At 35.7% G+C, this 22,302-nt stretch overlaps 2 non-coding genes across 2 annotated transcripts; both read left to right on the forward strand.

Annotated features, from left to right (window-relative positions):
- Positions 1–3,630: 3,630 nt before the first annotated feature.
- Trnas-aga (transfer RNA serine (anticodon AGA)) lies at positions 3,631–3,712 on the forward strand. The gene has a single exon. It is a non-coding gene; the product is annotated as a tRNA-Ser (tRNA).
- Positions 3,713–10,567: 6,855 nt separating this feature from the next.
- Trnar-acg (transfer RNA arginine (anticodon ACG)) lies at positions 10,568–10,640 on the forward strand. The gene has a single exon. It is a non-coding gene; the product is annotated as a tRNA-Arg (tRNA).
- The last annotated feature ends 11,662 nt before the right edge of the window (positions 10,641–22,302 follow it).

Genomic DNA, 22,302 nt, shown 5'->3' on the forward strand with positions numbered 1-22,302 from the left:
TGTGATCCGAAGAAAACCTCTTGAGTTTGTAAAACGTTTGTATTGAATGTGCGCGAATGCATAGCTTGTATACTAGACCCTGTAATTCGTTACAACGTGGCACAGAGTTGCTAAGTTTTGTGAACCAGTGCTTCATTACTAGTACATATAAGGTATTGTAGTAGTTGGTAGATATGTAAGACACGGTACCGTGTGACGGAAAACCCATTGTTTATTACTAACAATGCCGATAGTGCTGTAAACCTGTCGTGGATCTCTTCATTGTGGAGTATCTACAGGGAAAAATTGTATAATGTTGTACAAATATAATTATGCATAAACAGTTTGTTAGCAACACTGTTTGTAAGGATCATTATTTATTAATAGCTTATATTTTGATCATTCTTACTTTTACCATTAGCTTAAAAAAGAGTATCAGTTGACCCTTACTTGTCACTGGTTCCCGCCATCTTGAATTGTTATTAAAAGGCGGGTACACTGGGACAAGGGGCAGTTCGTGGACAGACGAGTTACAGTGTCGACGTCTTGGAATATTTATTGTAAATTGGTTGTTATTATGTTGGTAGCGAACGAATAAAGTTAAAATATTGGTACAAGTATTAGTTTTCATCATCAACCCGGTGGTAACATAACAAGTTAGTTAACATACTTATATGTTATGTATACAATATATATAATAAAGTTTTGCCCTACCACGCATAACATCCGTAGGCGTTGTTGGAAAATCATTTGATTTGAAATTGATTGCGCAAAAATACCGTATACAATTGAGTGCGTTTTTTTTTAAATGTTAGGGTTAGAATAGGTAGAAAGTTTGTCACTTATAAAACCATGTTTGTTAGGAAGATGTACACGTTTCGACATCCAAAACAACATTTTACCTGTAGGATCTATCAGGGGGGCGATTTTTGAATGTCGAGCGCTCGATTTCATCACTCGAAAATCCGTAGAAAACGGCGAGTTGATACTTTTGAAATACGAGCAATAGAAATTGGGAATCTAATGGTATTGAGCACTCGTTTTCAATTCTATGAGTAAAATTTAAATGCCTAGTAGTGGATGTAGGTATATTGAAGGGAACCACACGAAATCGAGCGCTCGAAATTCAAAAATCGGCCCTCATGGGTCCCTTTATTTGTGAGACCTTTTAAACCTTCATTTAGTTTTTATGCATTCCTTAAATGTATGTATATGCATTATAGATCTAAATACCTGGAAGCATAAACGCAGTCCGTCGTTTCAAACGGAGCTATAAAACGGATAAACGGATAACTGGCGAGAATTTATACTCGTAAGTCGTACTCACCCGCCGTGACACTACGCTCATTATTTCAACTTATACGTGAATGGAACGTAAATCCAGTTTAAGCTGACCTCTAGAATTCGTAAGAACTATGCGTAAACTAAATTATTTAGCCTTATAGTGGACTGCCTGTAATGACGCGTACGGCACATTTGTGAAGCCCACGACACGACTTGGAGCAAATGAAATGTAAATTACCTCACAATGCTCCGAATATAGAGCGCTTACTTCATGCGACGTGTGAGGGACACAGCACTAGGTATTCTTAAATTTTCGTCAACATTAATTTGCATGTAATGCTGCACCTGTCTTTGTACACATGTAAACTTATGTGCAGGTATATATTCGCCTTGTTTTTTAAATAACTACGTGCATAATTTCTTTGTTTGAGCTCGATATTGCAGTCATAATTATCAAATGAGCATAAACTCGTCCTCTGCTGAACAAAAGTTTGACCAAAGAATTCCAGAGGAAGGAAAATATATTACAGTAGATAACAATAACATTATTATTGTATATGCTATTATTGTATATGTTAATTTTAAGTTTCATATCGCACTGAATCTATCTGTAAGGGCATGTAAACATATTTCCAAATAAAATAAAATAAAATAAAAATTATTTTCACCACACCAGCTCGTAAAGTCTCTCTTTATTCTTCAATAACTAATGAGAAAGTTTCATTTTTCACGAGTGGCAAGTTTTCTCATGATGGCTGGTAGATTAATTAATTGACTTTTAAGTGATGATTTTGAGTGGTAAATATTTAATTGCATTTACGTTAAGTTACCAGTATTTTCGTAGTATTAAGTGGTAATTTTTTTATGTTTCACTAGGTAGCAAAATTTGTTTAAACCTCGTGGATTGAAAGTATTGAAACCCCTCGCAACATTGAAGATACCACTTTTCGAACCACTCGCTACGTTCATGGTTCAATTTTGGGATCTTTCGTTTGCTTGAGTAAATATTAGCATGAGGGGTTAAACAACAACTGGGTAAAGTAAAAACTATGTCATTCGAAGCGAATTAGTAGGTATTACCTATGCAATTCGACTATTGACTTATTAAAGTGGGTACCTATAACTACTTACTAATCTAAGCCACGTCATTAGGTACTTCTGCACTGAACATTATAAGATTACAACCATCTTCCTTCCAAATATGTACCTACTGAATATATTTATGAATCACTAAATATACCTATTATCCAATCAATTTAATTAATGGCTGGTAGATATGCCCAGCCAGTCTCAAATCTTATCATCATTATTCATCCGTTCAAATAATCCCTCTTTAATTACCTATATCTACAACTGGGTGGGTAACCTAACCTACGTACCAGTTAATTAGGTGTTATGCGCAGTAAAAAATAGTGTATCTACGCATATATAAGTTTATTGCATTTAAAGGATAGTAAATGACATATCATTTTACACATAAGTATGTAAAATAAAAAATCTATAAGAAGAAGGTCCTGTATGCGTAATTTTTGAATGGTTTCGTTTATGAGACTTGGACGTCAATATTTAACGCGGCCAATAACTTAAGTAAATTGGAAAACAGCAACATTGTTGGCTTATCCTTTAAATTAAGTAAGGTTTATTGCGTCAAATGTGTAAGTAGTTTGATCGGCAAACTCTGTCTGTAGGTATCTCGCTCAGTTAAACATTAGGTAAAACCATATCCGCGTTGTCACGACCGAAGATTAATTTAGCAGATAAACATGTTAACCTCCATATGCCATGTTCATAATAATAAAACCGCACTTCACACCAAACGAAGATTTCATGCGCCATTAAATTTGTTTTACAGCAAAATATTTACTAGGTCAATAAAATATGACGTTGAAATTGTACGCATCACGTAGGTACAGTCAGCAGCAGAAACAGCTATGCGGGCGAGGTGTTCAAATTGACCTTGACACGCTCTTATTCTCTTAACAATAAAGTCGCGTCAAGATCATTTTGAACACCTCGCCCGCTTAGCAACTTCTGCTGCTGACTGTACTCATATTAAATTTATAGATTTTACTTGGCGTTATTTAAAATCGCGTTACTGGCCTGAATTAGCTATAAATAGTATGAATCGTTTGTCTTTATCTGTCATTCTGACTTATGTATTTGTATGAAAGGGATAAAACATAATTTAACTATATCAGACCCGTAAAATTTTATAAATAAGGGGGTAAGTATTTACATAATTATTATTGTCAGTTGCCTTGTCTTGAAATCTTTTGTTTTTATTAAAAATAATTGACATAAGACTTGATAAGACATATGATTACATCATGTATAACGTAAATAATATTTTCGTCCACACCGTCATCAGCAGTCGTGGCCGAGCGGTTAAGGCGTCTGACTAGAAATCAGATTCCCTCTGGGAGCGTAGGTTCGAATCCTACCGACTGCGAACTTTTTGCTTTTATTTCTGAAATGTTTTTTTTTTCAATTGTGTTTAAAACTAGATATTTTTTGTAAAAGTTTTTTATACTACATTATAATCTAATACAATCAGAGAGTTGGTGTTGGTATGGAGGCCTCCGCGTCCGAGGAACTTCATCAATGTATTACCTATCTATTTTTATTCATATTTATTCAAACAGTATCCCAATAAATTACTTACGCAGGTCCCGATCTCAGTTTCGTGGTGCAACATAAACAACGTATTGATCGCGGAGATGGCCGGGCCCGGCATCGGCACAGACAGGGCTGAGGGCAGGGTCTCATTAAGGAGTGCACGTGCGCCGCCTACGGCTGAGGTCGCCGACGACTAACGAGTATTCGCCAATCATGTTCTATAAATGGACAATTCATGTTCATAAATTGCGACATCAAAAGAAGTTTGCATTCGTCACGACTCTTATTATGTATTTTTAGTGGGACAGATTCACAGCAATCTGTAACATACAACAGGATTTTGTGCCTGAATCTGAATGTTTCAAGGAGCATAACTTGCTGGTTGTGAATATAAATAGTAACGGCAACGCAGTTAAGGACATAAATATGTATAATAAATAATATAACGACATAAAAAAACAAAATAAACATTTTCTTTACGACATAAATAACCTATACATTTTAAAATTTTGTTGACAAATATGTGTTGGTATCCAACTATCCACCTGTCCAATGTCATTGCGTCTCACTCTCTCATTAAACAAGATTTGAGACGCGATACACATTGAACAAAGAAATGTAATAGGTGGAATACCATCCTAAGGTACTTCCGTTGCGTATCCTTTACGTATTATGTCCTTCGGGGACATAAAGAACAAATTATCACATAAAATCTGCTTAACCCAACTATTATAATGGGATTAAATGCAAAGACAACACACTATAAGTGTATAAAAACACAATATCGGCTTGAAATGAAACACTAAACCGCATTAGCCTCGGCCAACTGGCACCCCTGTAACTTCTCGCCGGATTACAACTCTGTACCAGGGATTTAAGGTTTCATTGCTTTCGTGCCGCCCCCTGATTTTCTTTGGACTCTCAGACCCCTACTATGAGATTTCGTTCGAAGCAGTCTAACCGGGTGATTATTAAACCGACCTGTCCAGGCAATAAATACCTACGCTTTTTATTACTTAGTAACTATTCAGGAATATATTTGCATAATATAAAACAAGGCGCAGATTGAAGGCTAAAGCCTGAAGGGAATTTGTGTATGTAATAAAACGTTTTACTTATTAGTCTTATTCCTAAATATCTATTTTAATACGTTCGACCCACCTTTTCCATTAAATTATATATAATACTAATAATAATATAATTAATAATAATTATAATTATGTATATTTAAGTTATACGGAAATGTTCGATTAAGTTTAATATCGTGACTAATTTAATTTTATGTGGACGTAACGAGCATACTCTGGTAAAAGACATCGAAGAATGTGGCTTCACATTAATTTGGTGCACTAAAATTCTTACTCATATGCGTTACTGAGATATCTCGATGTAATCTTGATTCTTGATCGCATTCACTAGCCTTGGTAGAGGGTGGATGAGCTTGGTTGTTACGAATATTCATTGCTTTTACCAGCTACTTCGCCATAGACAGACCAGTATACATCTGACCTTTGATTACGCATAATTGTTTAAAATCTGAAGGTATAGTTATGCTAGAGGGATGAGTTGCCAGTCGCGACAATACATCGTGAATCTGAATAGTTTAGGCTTCGGAGTCAAGCGAGGGGAGCAGGCGGAGGGAGCGAAGCGAGCCGAGACCTCTAATGTACAAATATTGCGGACGAAATGAATATATTCGCCCCTCAGCTCGACAAGTGCACGTTTTGATTAAGTCACCCGATATGAATGGATGGACGACGTAATGGAAGAAGAGTGTTCGGTGATGAAACTATGTTTTTATGGGATTTTCTTGCGGGATTACTTTCATGTTGGTACATACTTTCTTTTTATTGCCAATGTAGTCTGTTGTTGAATTATCTGTATATTTTACATGTTTTATGATATCTAAATATCGTACAGTATGCAGATGACCTTGAGCATAGAGCATTTTAAAATATAGCCAGGGTAGGGAGTTGAGCAGATAATCTGAATATTTACCTATATTCTCTAGCTACACCATCGCTACGCCTATGTATTCATATGTTGTGTTATTGCAATGTACAATCGGAATACCACAGGTCTGTTGTACTTTGAGAAAATATTCAAATAAAATATTTAATGTAAGATAATGACTACAATCTTTGGTTTCTTCGACTGTTCGTTAGATTGGTATGTCCAGTAAAGTTAAAGTAAAAGAATAATAAAGATAGACGCTAAGTTAGAAGCACGCTGCACAAACCTCGTTGGACATACAAATTATGTCAAGCTTGAGATAAACTCACTGGTCAGCGTTACACTGCATTCAAACACAACATTTGTTCAGCTGCCATAAGCTCAAAGTAAAAACAGTTGTTCCTAAATGGCTAAAACAACGTTTGCACGCAAATGTAGCCAGTTGTGCCGGTTGGAACCAATCCCGCATCATGTCCCTAGTGTCCCAATCTAATACTCCATATGGCGCTACACATTGTGCAAGCTACATAACCATTTACATATGAACTCCGCAATGCTCCGACGCCCCTCGCCAAGCTCTCCTCAAAGTTTACAAAAGGGAGGGGAGGAATGTCTAAATATAATGGATTAATATTCATAGTACTAAGGGCGGAAACACTGAAGCAACGGCATATGCATGCATTAGGGATGATGAGTCCGACATCACCAGCTTAATAAATACGGGCGCTAAATTAGAACGCTCCATTTATTTAACACGGTATCATATCTAATGCTAATCAGTCTTAAATTATACAGCGGTCGAATAACAAACACGATCTTTCCATGTCAACAAATTTCTCGTATGACGAGTATCATGTTGTAAGAATTCCGCCATTCCGGCGCCAGTGAGTTGACACCGCCGCGGTAATGCGAGGCTTTACGTACGAGTATGACCTGCTCGAGCCTCGAGCAGGCCACCTACAATATAATATAATATGCTTCCTTATTGCGAGTCGATGCGAGCCTGATATATACCAGGTATTTACCTCAATACCGTTACATTACACCAATAAACGGAACTAGATTCTCAAGCAATAACGTGTAGGTATAAGTATGACGCAATGACGTACGTAGGTAAAATTATTATTTTTGATGAATCCTATAAACACACGAATCAGGTTTACTGTTAAGTTTTTAATTACTTATTTCAATGAATTTTGGGTTAAAATAATAACTAGGATTCGGGGAAAGACAAGACGCATTTTAAAATGTTACCTACCTTTACATGAAAAAAAAATACTGTTAACTCTAGCTGAAAGGAAATAGAATCTTGCTTGGATTACTTATATATTACAAAGATATGGAACATAATAAGGATCCCTATTAATTTAGTTAACATTGAACTTTTGCCCAAGATTGACCGCCGTATTTATATTTATTCTAGTATATTCTTTTTACTCAGTCAAATAATTTTTGTCATTGTACATAGATATACTTACAGTGTGGAAAATATTTATGGTCCTTGGAGGGAAAGTACCTCAAGTTAGCTCATTTTACTTAAGCTTTTAAGGCACTTTTCCTCCAGGGCCCATTAATTTTTTCCACACTATATTTACCCATAGGTTGTAGTACTGTAGAAGAGAACTAGAACTAGTATTCTCATAAAGGTTGTTTGGTTTGAGTCATGTTTGTGGTTCCCACAGGCAGGCGGCCCACGCATCTCGCACCTATTTGCCTCTTCTAAAAAACTGTAGCTTGAACTTCTTTTTAGGGTTCCGTACCCAAAGGGTAAAAACGGGACCCTATTACTAAGACTCCCTCTGTCCGTCTGTCTGTGTCTGTCACCAGGCTGTATCTCATAAACCGTGACAGCTGGACAGTTGAAATTACACAGATGATGTATTTCTGTTGCTGATGCCGCTAACAAATACTAAAAACAGAATAAAATAAATATTTAAGTGGGGCTCCCATACAACAAACGTGATTTTTTTGCCGTTTTTTACGTAATGGTACGCAACCCTTCGTGCGCGAGTCCGACTCGTACTTGGCCAGTTTTTTATTTTATTTTTACCTCTAACTTACGGGTAATTTACGAAACTGACATAGGACGAGTCGGGTATATTGTTGATGTTGAATAGGTAAGTAGGCGATGTACCTAATCTATTTCGGTATCAAAGTCAACCGGTAGATGTAACTAATTACAATTACTCCAATACTTGGGGTCCATTTCTCAGTCGGTGTTAGATATGGGTTTATATAACAACACACTTAATATTAGTCTAGTCTAGTACATACCATTCGAGAAATGGACTCCTGCCATTATAATATCTACTCTGTTTTTGAAACATTATAAAATCAAATCTGGCGTATTCGGTAACTTAAAAAAAACTGAATAACATATACCTAAGCCCTTAAGAAGTGTACTTAAATATTAATGATAATTTACTTTACAAGTAGCCCAGTCATTATTAGTGGTGTTTGAGCCCCTTCGATAGAAACCCATCCAACACTGAGTAGGTAAGGTACAGTAAGTACCTACTGTGAACACTCGAGCGCTCGCTCGTCGTCGTCACGTCCAAGTGGTCGGAGCTGTTCGCACTTCGCTTATTCCTAGAGTAAGCGTGTTATGTCTGTTACCTTGTTGACAACTTGACAACTAACTTGAGAATTTCTCATAATTATAAAAAATAAACAAAAAACGTAACACTTCTGAAGCAACAGACAGCGAAAATTCCTCCTGTCAGCATCTCATAAGTGGCGGGTTATTCTTGATTAAGAATCATAAAATGATATTTTTACGAAGGAAGTACGACCAGCGGACACCGGCGCTGCGCAAGCGACGACGCGTTGATGGCCTAGGACCTTGTCACACTCGTTTATGCCGCTAATGACCTGCGTGAAAAGTTTTATAGTATGAAAAATAGCTCGCCGCCGCTATCCCGCTAATATGACAAGGGAAATCGTAAAAAATGAAATATTGTTGTAAGTGGAAATACTATGAAAAGTTTATTTCGGATGATTTTTTGACTGGAACAAAAGTTATGTAATATTATGTCATGAAAATAGACTTGAATACCTACAGTCACCATCAGATCGGAGCGGCCAAGGTGCTCACAAATATCTGAACACGCCTCTATTTTCAAGGCGTTAGAGTGTGTGTTCAGATATTTTTGAGCACCTATGCAGCTCCGATATATCTGATGGCGACTGTACTACCTATTACCAACTTCATTTTATCTGATCATAGATAAGAAACAGCCTACTAAAAATAGGTAATGTACAACCAAAAAGTACGTATGTTAGTTATTAATTTTTAATGACAATAAATTGTTGTCATACCTACTAAGTTATATCATTTGCTTCGAAAGGAAGAATTTCCTTAGATAGTAGATAGTACTAGATAGTAAAACAGACGACGCAGAGATTCACAACAATCACAACACGAAAGATTATAACTATCCGTTTATTTGTAGTTTCAAAGTTAAATAATAAAATAACCATGTTAGTTTAAAACGTTATTAATTTTACAGTCTTTACTATTATCTCGTCTCTGGTTGTAGTCTTATATTATAATTATTCCTGCTTATTAAATTCCATTTTCTTTCAAGGGGCAAATATCGATATTCAAAGAACGTTTACTCTAATATGTCTATCAAATTGGTAATAGGACTAATAGGTAATGGAATAACAGAGATTTTCGATTTTTGGTAGATCGAGATCAAAGAAAGCCAGGTAATATCACAACAACAATCTCGCTTTCCTCACAAACTGAATTGAATTCTTCGTAACGATCAAAAACTTCTACGATTACAAATACGAAGTCCAGTGGCGCCACTCGGTTGGCGGGCGGCACGCGCACTAACGAGGCCACGCGCCTGCACGCGACCTCTGTGTTCACTAATTAGCACCGCGCTCACGTGGCGCTAATCAACCCTTTTGTATCCACATGCACGCCTACATGGAACTATTGATACTTACATCTTACATCTTCATTAAGGATACTATTCAAAGCGTGATACACTAATGGAACTGAATATTGTCAAAATTAAAAATACCTATACATAGCTTACTTGCTTAATCTACACTACGTGTGTAAACTGTAAACTTGATACGGGCGAATATTTAAACGGTGGTTAGCATAGCAAGTACCTATATTAAGATAAATTTTGTTTAGAAATACAAATATTAACCATACAAATACAAAATAATTCGGCCCGCAATCTAAACTCTAAAGCAACACAGAAGTTACGAGGTACTTACGAGCTTTTTAAAGTAACGTCAAGTGTCAACGCTTGTTGGCAGTTACATACTAGGTATAAAAAGCTTGTATCTCGTAATATCATGTCATTTTATGTCAAAACGAAGTCGAATATTTTATGTCATGTCTCGTAATGTTTGCAGTACAGTACATTGCTGCTCGGTAATTTTTCAAAAATTAATAACGGGGTCATAAGTGCAACTTAAAAGAATCTTCGTAATTTATGATTAAAAATGTGTATATATCTGGATTAATAAATTAAATTTACACACTGTATAATAATTAGCAATAAACAAAGTGTAGGTTGGTAAATAGTGTACTGGAACTGGAAGGCATTTATAATTAACTAAAAATATTTTTTATATAAACTTTAGTAACCAGCACATTACATATATTTATTTTGATCATAATAAAATATCAGATCATCATAAACAATTTTTTTCTTCGGAAGGAGGTGTATACAGCACCCAATCTATAATTTCGACACGTTTCTCGATTGGCCCTGTGGCGCAACGGATAACGCGTCTGACTACGGATCAGAAGATTCCAGGTTCGAATCCTGGCAGGGTCGCACATTAAACTTTTTGTTTTTTTGTATTTATTACTAGTAAAATAAATAATCACTAATGTTTAATTCTAATACTAATGTAATTTTATAAGAAAATATACGATAACTAAATCCAAATACAAGAAACACCATTTGTACTGAAAGAAAAAATATCATTTTTTTTAATTAAAAAAAGGTGTACTGGCTACTTTACCAAAGAAAGCAAGAACTCTCAACAAGGCTCTGCCAACGTACTGACAATTTTGCTTCAAGCCCATGCCCGCAGAAGTGTGCTGTATGTAGATGATAACATGATTATCTATGCGCCAGTTGCACCATCATACTAATCCGGTAACCCAGTGTCAAATTTTACTGGTAACCATGGTAATTTTTAGGGTTAGTGAATGGTGCAAGTGGTCCAAAGACAACTTTTTTTACAGTTTAATTTTTTCAACAATTAGTCTCACGCAATTTTATTATACGATCAAAATAAACTAGATTAAATATTACTATTATGATTCCCATTACAGAAGCGTTTTATCGACATGTGTAAAATTTATTAGAATAAACAAAATATTTGTGTATAACGCTAGACGAACTCCACTGCATCGACGCTCGTATATTTTCACTATACCTATCTTCATATAAAATATAAAAACGAACCTTTTAAATTAGCTATCAGCTTTCAATTATAGTATTTTATGGCAATTAATTTCACCTGGCCTGTGTAATATGCTTTTCACTACGCTTTTATTGGCACTAATTTAAGTTATTACGCTTATTACAAAGGATTTTATTATTTTATTTCCTATAAACAACTTGTTTAAATGCGATCTTAAATTAGGTAGTACACCGTATCAAATTCAGTTTAAATTAACGCCTCGCAAAGCTATTTGAAACCAAGATAAATAAAAGTTTTTAGTCTAGAATTTCCCGAACGATGCGATATACGGATTAAAAAAGTTAGATTCACTTCTAATCATAAAATACGCCCGTAAGCCAACAAGTGATTTTATTTATTTATTTAAATTTTATTGCACAAAATATATACAACAATGTACAAATGGCGGACTTAATGCCAAATGGCATTCTCTACCAGTCAACCATAGGGCCAAACAGAACCAAACCAAGTGATGTATGAAACGAATAAAATAAATACTTAAATTATATGAATAGGTAGTAAAATAGGCACACAGGTAGGCACAACACAACGGGGTGTCATTGCTGACCGAGCCCCGGCAACATTCAGGTTACCCAGTTCTAGCACGATATCCGGTTAAGCATGTAGTTGTTACGGATTCAAGGTTACAATTATACTAGTCTATGTGTGTATTCCACCCGCCTGTGTTTTGTAAGCTGTTGAAATACACGAGGCCTGACTTATTGATCGCAGAGGCTCGAGCGACGACCCGACGCGACGCCCACACCCAACACCCAACACTCCACATTTGCTCTCTTTAATCACTGCAGCTGGCTTTCTTACGACTTATTACAATTACACTTATCGACAACCGTGACTCGGTTGACAACTTAATCAATTCAATTAATGACAAGTTCTACTTTAATAGTTTTTAGCACGGTCAGCCAATCTTATTCGTTAAAAACAATTACAAACAAAATTAGCTTTAAATTCCCAACATACACTCATCCCTTTTGGAGTGCTAGAGTAGTATAAGAGGGAGATATAAATTGTATACAATACATCGATATAAGTTAGCAAAGCAACTTTACATATTAAATTCAAATGAGTTTTTTGTGAAAATACTCAGAACCGAATGTACCAATACTTGGAATAGTAATGGTTTCCTCCTTGCTAGTGTTATGTCTACGTCGACTATAGCTTAACTCTTATTATTGTGTTATTAGCTAACGAAAGTCATAAAAAACAATGAACTGTTCAGTGTTCACTTTCAACCTACCTCTCGAACAATCTCACGCTCTTTTAAATATTTGTAACCGATGACATATAACACTGCAGAAACTGTTAAGAGGCTGCCAAAGCGACAAAAACTACGGTCACACAGTTTATCGGTTCAAGTGAAGTGTCAAAACATTTAGGGAATCCTTCTATCAGGACGATGGAGTAGCGCTTGCAGATACGAGATGGCTTGTTTTTTGTAAGAGGTAAAAAATATGTCACACACATATGTTTCATGCTTGTTTATCGTTTTGAGATAAATAGCTTATAGGTACTTGAAAAACAACAACCACCAAATATTTATGTAATTAATGAGTATTAATATTCAACCGTATCAGGATCCAGAATATTCTGAATATCTTTGATTCTTCTGAAACCTATGCATTACCTATCTGGGAACTAGATACCATCCATCCATGAGATCTTATATGTCAAAACTACCTTAGGAACGCAATGTGCAATATGCGCAATAGGTAAACATATTTTTTTTTTAATTCATGTAATGCTCCATATTATACAAAACATAACGTACATACAGTGGGAGTCTAAAATGCCGTAAATGAGCTCCATGATACCAAATTGTGGACTTGCCGGACGTGACCCACGTTATCCTGTCCTATTTATAGCCGCTATCGCAGGTCAAGAGCGCGCCTTCCGCCGATATCGTTATCGCTCGGTTATCGCCCAAATCGCGGGCGCAGCATCCACATCCCGCGTTATTTACGGCACCGCGACAAAAACCGCCTTATCGCGACCATAAATGAGTTTTTGTGTTAATGTTTACTGACATGATAAACAAGTCCTCACGTCTCTGTCTGTGGAATGTTCGTGCGAACTTAGTAGGTTAGTAATGTTAGCACACGTAACAAAGTGAAGATAAATGCTAATTGTGTAAAGACAGTAAAGATAACGGGAGAATGGGTCTAGAATACTAAGATAATAAAATATATTTTTTAACTGGAATGTGTTCTAAACTAATGAAAGTCGAAGATACAAACTATGTAGACGCCGTGTTCCTATATCCTAACATACCTACCTAAAAACTCGTTTTGATTGGCACAGGAGGTAAAAAGGTCAGTCGAGTATGCTTTTGGTAGACGCCACGTCACTTGGCCAATCTAAAGCAGAGGTAAGGTAGTTTAAAAATGGAGACCGATTTCAGGGCTCTTGGTGGAGGGTCTCTGTCAGAATTTCGTGATCTGCATATTCGAGCGATAACAAGAAATTTCGATGTTTGGTCTCCACGTTATATAAAATCGAATTGGAAAATTATGTATATAATTGCATGAAATTATAAATTGAAATCGTAATCTGTAAGTTTAGGTTTAGTATCTTGCACATAGTCAATTTAGTTAATATAAAAATAGTTATTTGTTATACAAGGGTGCAAAGTTGTATTTTACCCGCGAGTGTAGAATTGAAACACAAGGAAGCGAAAGGATTCTATAGGTGAACCACGAGCGAAGCGAGTGGTTCTAAAATAGAATCCTGGGCGTAGCGAGTGTTTCAACACACGAGAAGTAAAATACATTTGCGCCCGTGTATAACACAAAACTTTTCACCTCACTATAGCGAGGAAAATTCAACATCCACAGGCGTTAGATCATCTTCATCACTGGAATCACTCATTTCTTTACGATATTATAACAGAAAACTCTGGAAGTTGTGTATTTTTACGCGAGTCGGTGAGAAAAGTTTTTTAGTAAAAAAATTGTTGACAATGTTGACATTTCTGACGTATGAAATGTCAACGATGCGTTTTGAAATTGCATCGACTCAACTTGTGCGTTCAGAATTATATTTAACATCATTATAAAAAAACAAACGTTTCTTATGGAATTTTAAGGTCATAACTTAAAATCATTAAATAAAGCTAAATTTGGTATTTTTCATTAGATTCTCAAACCATTTATTTAATGATAATTAATATCGAACGAATCATTATCATAAACGATTTACGTTTTGTTATCTGTCAAGCTACTTAAACACGCTCCATCCAAGGTCAAATTACTTTCCCCACTAGTGGATAAAACGCGTTTTTCCCCGCTTGTATTGAAGGATAAAAGACAACTTTCCGAGCTAGTGAGGGGAAAACAATATTTGTACGCCAGTCATGGCAAAACAAGGATCGTCCAAAAACATAAATGCAACACCTGTATATATAGGTATAAGTACGCTTGTTTGATACAAATAAAAATTCATTCATTCATTCATTCATAGGCTCTCAGAGGTCTCAAAGGTGGGTTATGTGTCCTTTTTCGTCTATATTAAATATAAGGTACCATCACACAAATATGTTTCCTTTAATTGTTTGAAAAGGTACCTAATTTTATAAATCCGTCACGCGTTTTTACAGCGAGTTTACCTTAAGATGATGTGGATGTGAATATTTGTGTTATCCGCTTCGCAAACATCCCGTCTGGTCAAATATTGGCCGTATGCGATGTGCGCCTGCGCCGCCGGACATCGCGGAGGAGCGCTAAACGCGGCTTACAATCACATCACCTCATCTCACACACCACCACCATTAAATACAATCATGAAACAGTCGAATTATACTTTTAATGGTTTTTTCTAGGGAATACATACTAATTTTTTTAAGCAGTCTAAACAGCAATTTCTTAAACTTTAAATAATTTCACGGTTTTGACTCTCTTGTTTTAGTCATTCGCGCGACATGTTTCGGAGAGCCTAGGTCTCCTTTCTCATGCACTAATAGTGCGAGCAGCGTTAACGACGACCGTGTATTGGGTACGCAAGTGAGTCTAAACCGTGAAATTATTTAATGTTAGTGTCTTACAACAGTTTGAAATATATTTCTTAAACTTTAATTTTTAACAAGCAGAAATATCTGCGAACGATGCTATTCAACTTAGAAAAAATCCTTATTAAAATCCTTGTACCTAAACACCATCACCGTTACCAAAGAAACATGTCTTCTCTAAGCGTAATCATAATCAATCTTCAAGGATAAAATGGGAGCCTATTTGTGTCAAATTATACAAATGAAGTAACATGTAACTGATGTAACCTTATGCTATATCGTGTAGCAAAATTTAAGAGTTCTACCATTCAACAGTTATAGTCACATGATACCCACACCACAAGGCCCCTCGGGTTTTTAGCGTATTCTGATGCAGTGGCCGGAATTCTCGTGGCAGTTTGAATTGTCATTAGGGACTTCTCATTTATCGACTTTATCGATACAATACTTATACAATATTGTACACTAATCAAATATCCATTACCTATTGTAACTTTTTAATATTTTTAGTTCTACACTGTATCGATATATGTGTATCGGAAGTCTATGACAGTTCAAAAATGCCACAATAATTCCGTTCTCTGCTTATGTGTTATTACACGATGACTGAGAATAATTTTCTTTTTATGATTAAATGATGATTTCGAGGTTACACGAAAATATATCAACTAGATATTTATTGTTATGTGTACATTAAGATTCAATGTAAAAGTAGGTACTTACCTGATTACAGCAACAAGTTCTCATGAGCAAAGCCCCTATCAATGTCATCCATTTACTTGACATTAGATAGTACTCGCGAGCAGAGAGAGTTAATGAAAGATCGCGATACTTAACCTTTAAAGTTAAGCTCCTCAAAAGAAACTCTTCAATTCAACGTGAGTCGGAGCACAAATACTTGTAAGTACTTACATAGATACGTAAAAGAGATAATCACGTCAATCGTGCAATGGGCTGTATTCCAATTTCTTACAAAGTGCACGCGATTGTTTAACTCTATAGGTACTTGGGTATAAAATTAAATCCCTGACCACCATACGTAATCAGAGTTGCCATAATACAGGTTAACATTAGGCGAACGATCGCTAAGCGCCTAAAATGCCTTATTATTGTGCTACATCGCCGCGCGCCGTGTGCGCAGCCACGGGCTTCGCTTTCAAGTGCTGCGAAGCGTGCGCTATTCGATTACCATTCATTTACACTTCACCCCACGGTTGTTCTGCAAGTTGCTAAATAAAAAAGTCATGTTACAAAAATGATAAGTAATCAATGTGACAGGAGACGAAGTTACCGTACGGCTACGGCCGATCTGTCAAATTTAGGGACGTGCCATTTTAAACTGCATGACGGTTTTCCTGTGACTTCGCTCTCATCACAATAATAGCTAGTCACATCACCTTCTGCCACTGTTTCTCATTATTATATTTTAATTAGGTACAGTCAGCATCAAGTAGACAGTGACGGCCAAAGTGCTGGTCCACCCAATATATTCGAACACAAGATTAAATATTAAAACTTAGTTTGAGATAAAATAAATTGTATGCCCGAAAAGGGTAAAACTGTTGTTGCTGGGTATACTCATCAAAAAATGTACCTAGTTATACTTCTTGTACCTACACAGTTTACAAAATAAATATTTCTGATTTCTAAATGTTGGACTGTACCTAGTGTACCTAATAATGGTATGAAAGATTTCAGTGCATTTTTTCTCTAAATACATATTTTCTTTTTCATTAAAAGCCCCATACTTTTATTATTCATTACGATTGAGCCTCGCTCTCCCCGCCCAATCAAGCTCGCCGGCCGAGGGATGAAACCCCATCTCCGCCCTAAAAAGAGCTCCCTCTGTGCACATTATTATACACAACTTATGACCACTATATTAGAACACACGGGTCTCCATATTATGGCCAGTGCTGCCTAAAACCGTGAAAACTCGGTACATAAATTCGAATATCTTTACAGTGACTGGTTTTACGACCGTGCCTCATTCTGAGATTGAATCGGAATCGGACGCCATTCACTGTTACAATCATAAGAAAATGCCAATACATTAAGTTAAGTACGTACAGGCTAGGCGTAAGACATCGTCGAACAATATGAGTCGTGAACTGCCGTAGGTTAAAATTGCATTGCATTCCGAGTTAAGGTAGGTAGGTCACGAACCTACTTGCGAGCTATAAATTTAGTCCATTTTAATTGAAACCAGGGTTGTGTCAAACACATTATACAGCTATTTTCTATTCCAAATTAGATTAGTTCTACTTCAGAGATTGACTTTCACTTGAATTCAAACAAAAATCGTCCTATCAGTCAGTCAGTTACAGCTGCAGCATCAATAGTTAGCGAATGAAACAACGCACCAAAAGTATCTGCCACCCTCTGGAATACTTTTCGAAATAAGAGTTAGAGATATCATATCTCTGCGGTTCGCGTTAAAACCTAGTTGTAACAGACTAATTGCTCTACATACTTATATATGGAGAGATATATTTCTTCTTAGAGAATGGTAGAGACTGTTGACACGTAGTCTGATCCTGGGGAATCTGGGAATAATCTTTTGATGCTAACTGTACTAATGTTATATTTTAGGTACATTTTTATAAATTTAGTTTGAATAAAAATATGCATTCTAACTTTTGACCGTTCGAGAAATCCGTTACACCATAGAGTAACTTATACTTATACTAGAGCGGTACTGTCATAGTAAATTTTGTAACCCCAGTAAATTCACTGCCATCTGTCGACACACTTTAAAACTAAAAATTAAGATTTATAAAAATACGATAAATTGTATTTAAATATAGATAAATGATTTTTTTTATATGCATTAATTATTTTTATGATTTTGACCCATGTTCTTTCACTGATATGCATTAAAATTGTTAAATAACAAACGAAACAGTCAACGCCATCTATACGACAGTGGGCCAAAATTAGTGGCGCCCTCTGAACGAGAATCAAATTTTCTTGATTTTCGAGGCACGTTTTTTCCTTAGACTGTAAACATCTATTACGGAGTTATATCTATCTTTGGTTACACTCATCACTTTAAGTCGTCATATGACAAGGATCGTTTAGAGTGTAGGTACAGTAGGCTGCAGAGATAACTAATGCCCCCTGCATAGAAATTTATTTGCAGAGAGGATCTTTGCTGCTAACTGTACTTACAAAATAAGTTATGATGAACTTCATTAAGTGTCTTCAATTTCCTGTTACATTGAATATCACGACTCAAGAAAACACCCATCCTAGATCTAGGCAAAGAGGATATAAGATAGAGGGGACTGTCATAAGAAATTTTGTAAGCACTGTAAATTCACTGCCATCTACTTTAAAACTAAAAATGAAAATTTATAATACGTTAAAATGTATTTAAATATGGATAAATGATTTTTTTATTTGCACTTTTTATTTTTATATGATTTTGACCCATGTTCTTTCAATGATATGCGTTAAAATTATAAATAACAAACAAAACCGTCAACACCCTCTATACGAAAGTAGGCCCAAGCTAGTGGCGCCATCTGAAATCAAATCTTCGTGATTTTCGAGGCACGTTCTTTCCTTCTATTACGACTGTATCCATCTATTACGGAGTTATATCTATCTTTGATCTAGGTATCTGTATATCAAGATATAGATTTTTATCGAATTCTGGTCGCATTTTCGCGGACATATCGAAAACTAATACAAAAAAGTGACCTCGCAATAGGAACTCTCTGCACGAAAAACACAGATAACAGGCCTGTTGAAATACAAACCATCAACTCAGGTACCTGTGGTCGGTGTGAAGCAAACCAATAACGCATTCATGTCATAAATATTATATATGTAGAATGTATGTCGTGTGTCGTGTCGTTAGATAGAGTCGTGTAAACACCCCCGGCCCAGCCATTAGTGGCGCGTGGCGCCGTATCTGACACGTGCCCATCGTGTCTTTGGGAAAATACATTATACAAATGTACTGTGAAGCGATCACGCAAATAAAGATACTAAAGATATAATAGTATATTTGTAATGTACTTGCCTAGCAAAACAGAATTACTATAGTACTAACAGCCTCTACAGTGTCAAAGTTAATTATATGTAACTCCATACGGATTAAGTAAGAGAAGATAAGTCTAAGTAAAAAACGTGCCTCGGCAAATCAAGAAAAAAATATGCTCTAATAGATGGCGCCAGTCATATGGCGTTCTAAAAATAATAAAAAATAAAATGAAAAAATAAAAAATCAATTATCCATAATACATAGTTATTATTCTTATATGTGTAAGTGTATAAACAAAATATATATTGTTTAGAATAATTTGATTTGTGTTTCATATTTCCTCTCGCTTTCTACAATCCGGCACTAACACGTTTCTGTTTGACCCAATGGTTGACTGGTAGAGAATGCCTTAAGGCATTAAGTCCGCCTTTTGTACAATTTTATATCGTGCAATGTAGTTTAAATAAATAAAAAATAAAAAATAAATATTGTCTTCGGTTACCGCGATAGTTACTCGTGAAATAAAACTATGAAAACGAATAATATCGCGTATATTGAATTTATAATACAAAATCATATTTTTTTATTCATTTTTTTTTTTCATTGATATAATACGCTTTATTTACATAAAAGATATATATACAGTGATACTAAGAATTTAAATTTAAATTCTCATTTTTAGTTTTAATCCTGTGTCGAAAGATGGCAGTAAATTTATTGTGACTACAAAATTTACTATGACAATAACTCTATATATACTTTCAAACAAAACAAAATAATAGTCGGTTGAGAAATGACGCTGAAACAAAAAAAAGTCGGTTAATAAAACAAAAAACAAAAAAACACAACCGAGTGAAGAACCTCCTCTTTTTGAAATCTTGAAATTAATCTGTTAAAAATAAATAAATACGCGCCTTAACTACATATTAGTTTGGTATGTAAAATTGTAAAGACCAATTTTAAACAGTAAGTATATAATTATAATATTGTCTTCGGTTACCGCGATAGTTACTCATGAAATAAAACTATGAAAACGGATTATATCGCGTATATTGAATTTATAATACATCCCGACGTTTCGAACCCTTTACAGCGTTCGTGGTCAACGGGTGACGGAGGAAAAGTACCCACATACTAAAATAATGAACAATCATAGACTATAAACTTTAAGGCTGGTTGTACATGCAAAATCGGTTCATAAGGCTAGTTATACACTACAATTATTTATCGCGTATATATATATATCTTTACTTGAAAATAATATAAGTATAATCCGTTTTCATAGTTTTATTTCATGAGTAAGTATATAGTTTTGTTTCATATTTGCATAATTTACATATTCATTGTTCTAGTTATATAAAATGCTGATTGTACAAATCCATTTCCTTATATAACAATTCAGCGGAAATTCACACGCACTTCCGGCGCGGCGCGTGGTCGCGCTTCCGGTCGCTTATAGCGGAAATGGAACGTTCCTTGTCGTTGCTCCAGTCTGTGGGAAAATAGCATTGATTTTTCCTTTCATATTTTGGGGGACTAAAAATGTGACTTTTTTTTATGCGTATAAAGTTATAAACTAAAACAACAAAAAGTAATGAAAAAATCAGCAGTTAGCTTTCTTAAGAGAAATATAGGAATGTTTCCCTAAATATATTGAACTATTTAAACATTTTAAGGTAGTGGAGGGAAACTGTTATTTGTTTTACAAGGGGGCAAAGTTGTTGTTTAACCTCTCGTGCTAGCTAGATAGCCGATCCAGCGAAAGAATCCGAAATGGTTCGAAAAATTGAATCTTGAGCGTTGCGAGGATTTCAAGGCACGAGGGTTAAACAAATTTTGCCACCGAGTGAAACACAAAATTTTTCACCAGACCAACACATGAAAAATAATAACTGTAAAATATCAAACAAAATCAAAGCAAATCGATTCAAAATTAATGTTATAAAATATGTATCATTCAAAATCATCATATAAAAGTCAATTCTACCAGCAAACAAAAGAAAACAACTCAAAATTTGCATTTGATTACTTTGCCTCACCTGTGAATAAAATGCAACTTTCTGATCAGTTTTTGAACAATCAAGAGAGCCTTTACCAGTTGGTGTGGTAAAAAAAAATTACTCCACCATATAGATAAATAAATATCCATACTCATCATTAAGTATGTAGGTACTAATTCTAATTATGTAACTAACTTCCCCTACTATGTATTTTTTTCCATGTCCAAGATTATTTTAATTATTTAATTAAAATGCCTAAGACCAAAGACAGAGCATCTGTCGGTAGTTTATGGAGTTGGTGTACTCTTTTATGGGCATCAGCAAGGCGTCGTCATTAGGCGCCCCAAGTACGGAGCCCTGTATGTATACTGCCATATGAGGTGGATGTCTAAATTCGTCGAGCAGTTGTCTATCTGATGGCAGTCAATGGTGCTTGCGATGGCGAGGGCGGCCCCTGGGGAGGCCCTAACCTAAGGGTTGCACACAATCTATTGGGCATGATAACGTGTATGGATATCTACTCTCATACTTACGATGCAATGCAATATATAATAATGCTCTATACCTATGTGTTTAGCTTTATTTTTCTTAACTATAGGAAATCTTTTTGCTTGGACGCTTTTTGCCAACGGCGCGCCGGCCGTATTACATCATTTTGCACAAACTCTAATAGGTACACGACAACACGACCGAATACAATATATGATATGTCCTACTTATCTAAGCTATTAAGAAAAACATTATTCGTTTTTAGGGTTCCGTACCCAAAGGGTAAAAACAGGACCCTATTACTAAGACTCCGCTGTCCGTCTGTCTGTCCGTCTGTCCGTCTGACCGTCTGTCCGTCTGTCCATCTGTCTGTCTGTCCGTCTGTCCGTCTGTCCGTCTGTCCGTCTGTCTGTCTGTCACCAGGCTGTATCTCATGAACCGTGATAGCTAGACAGTTGAAATTTTCACAGATGATGTATTCCTATTGCTGCTATAACAACAAATACTAAAAACAGAATAATATA

The sequence above is a fragment of the Cydia strobilella genome, chromosome 11 (assembly GCF_947568885.1).
Source record: "Cydia strobilella chromosome 11, ilCydStro3.1, whole genome shotgun sequence".
In the NCBI taxonomy this organism is placed as follows: domain Eukaryota; kingdom Metazoa; phylum Arthropoda; class Insecta; order Lepidoptera; family Tortricidae; genus Cydia; species Cydia strobilella.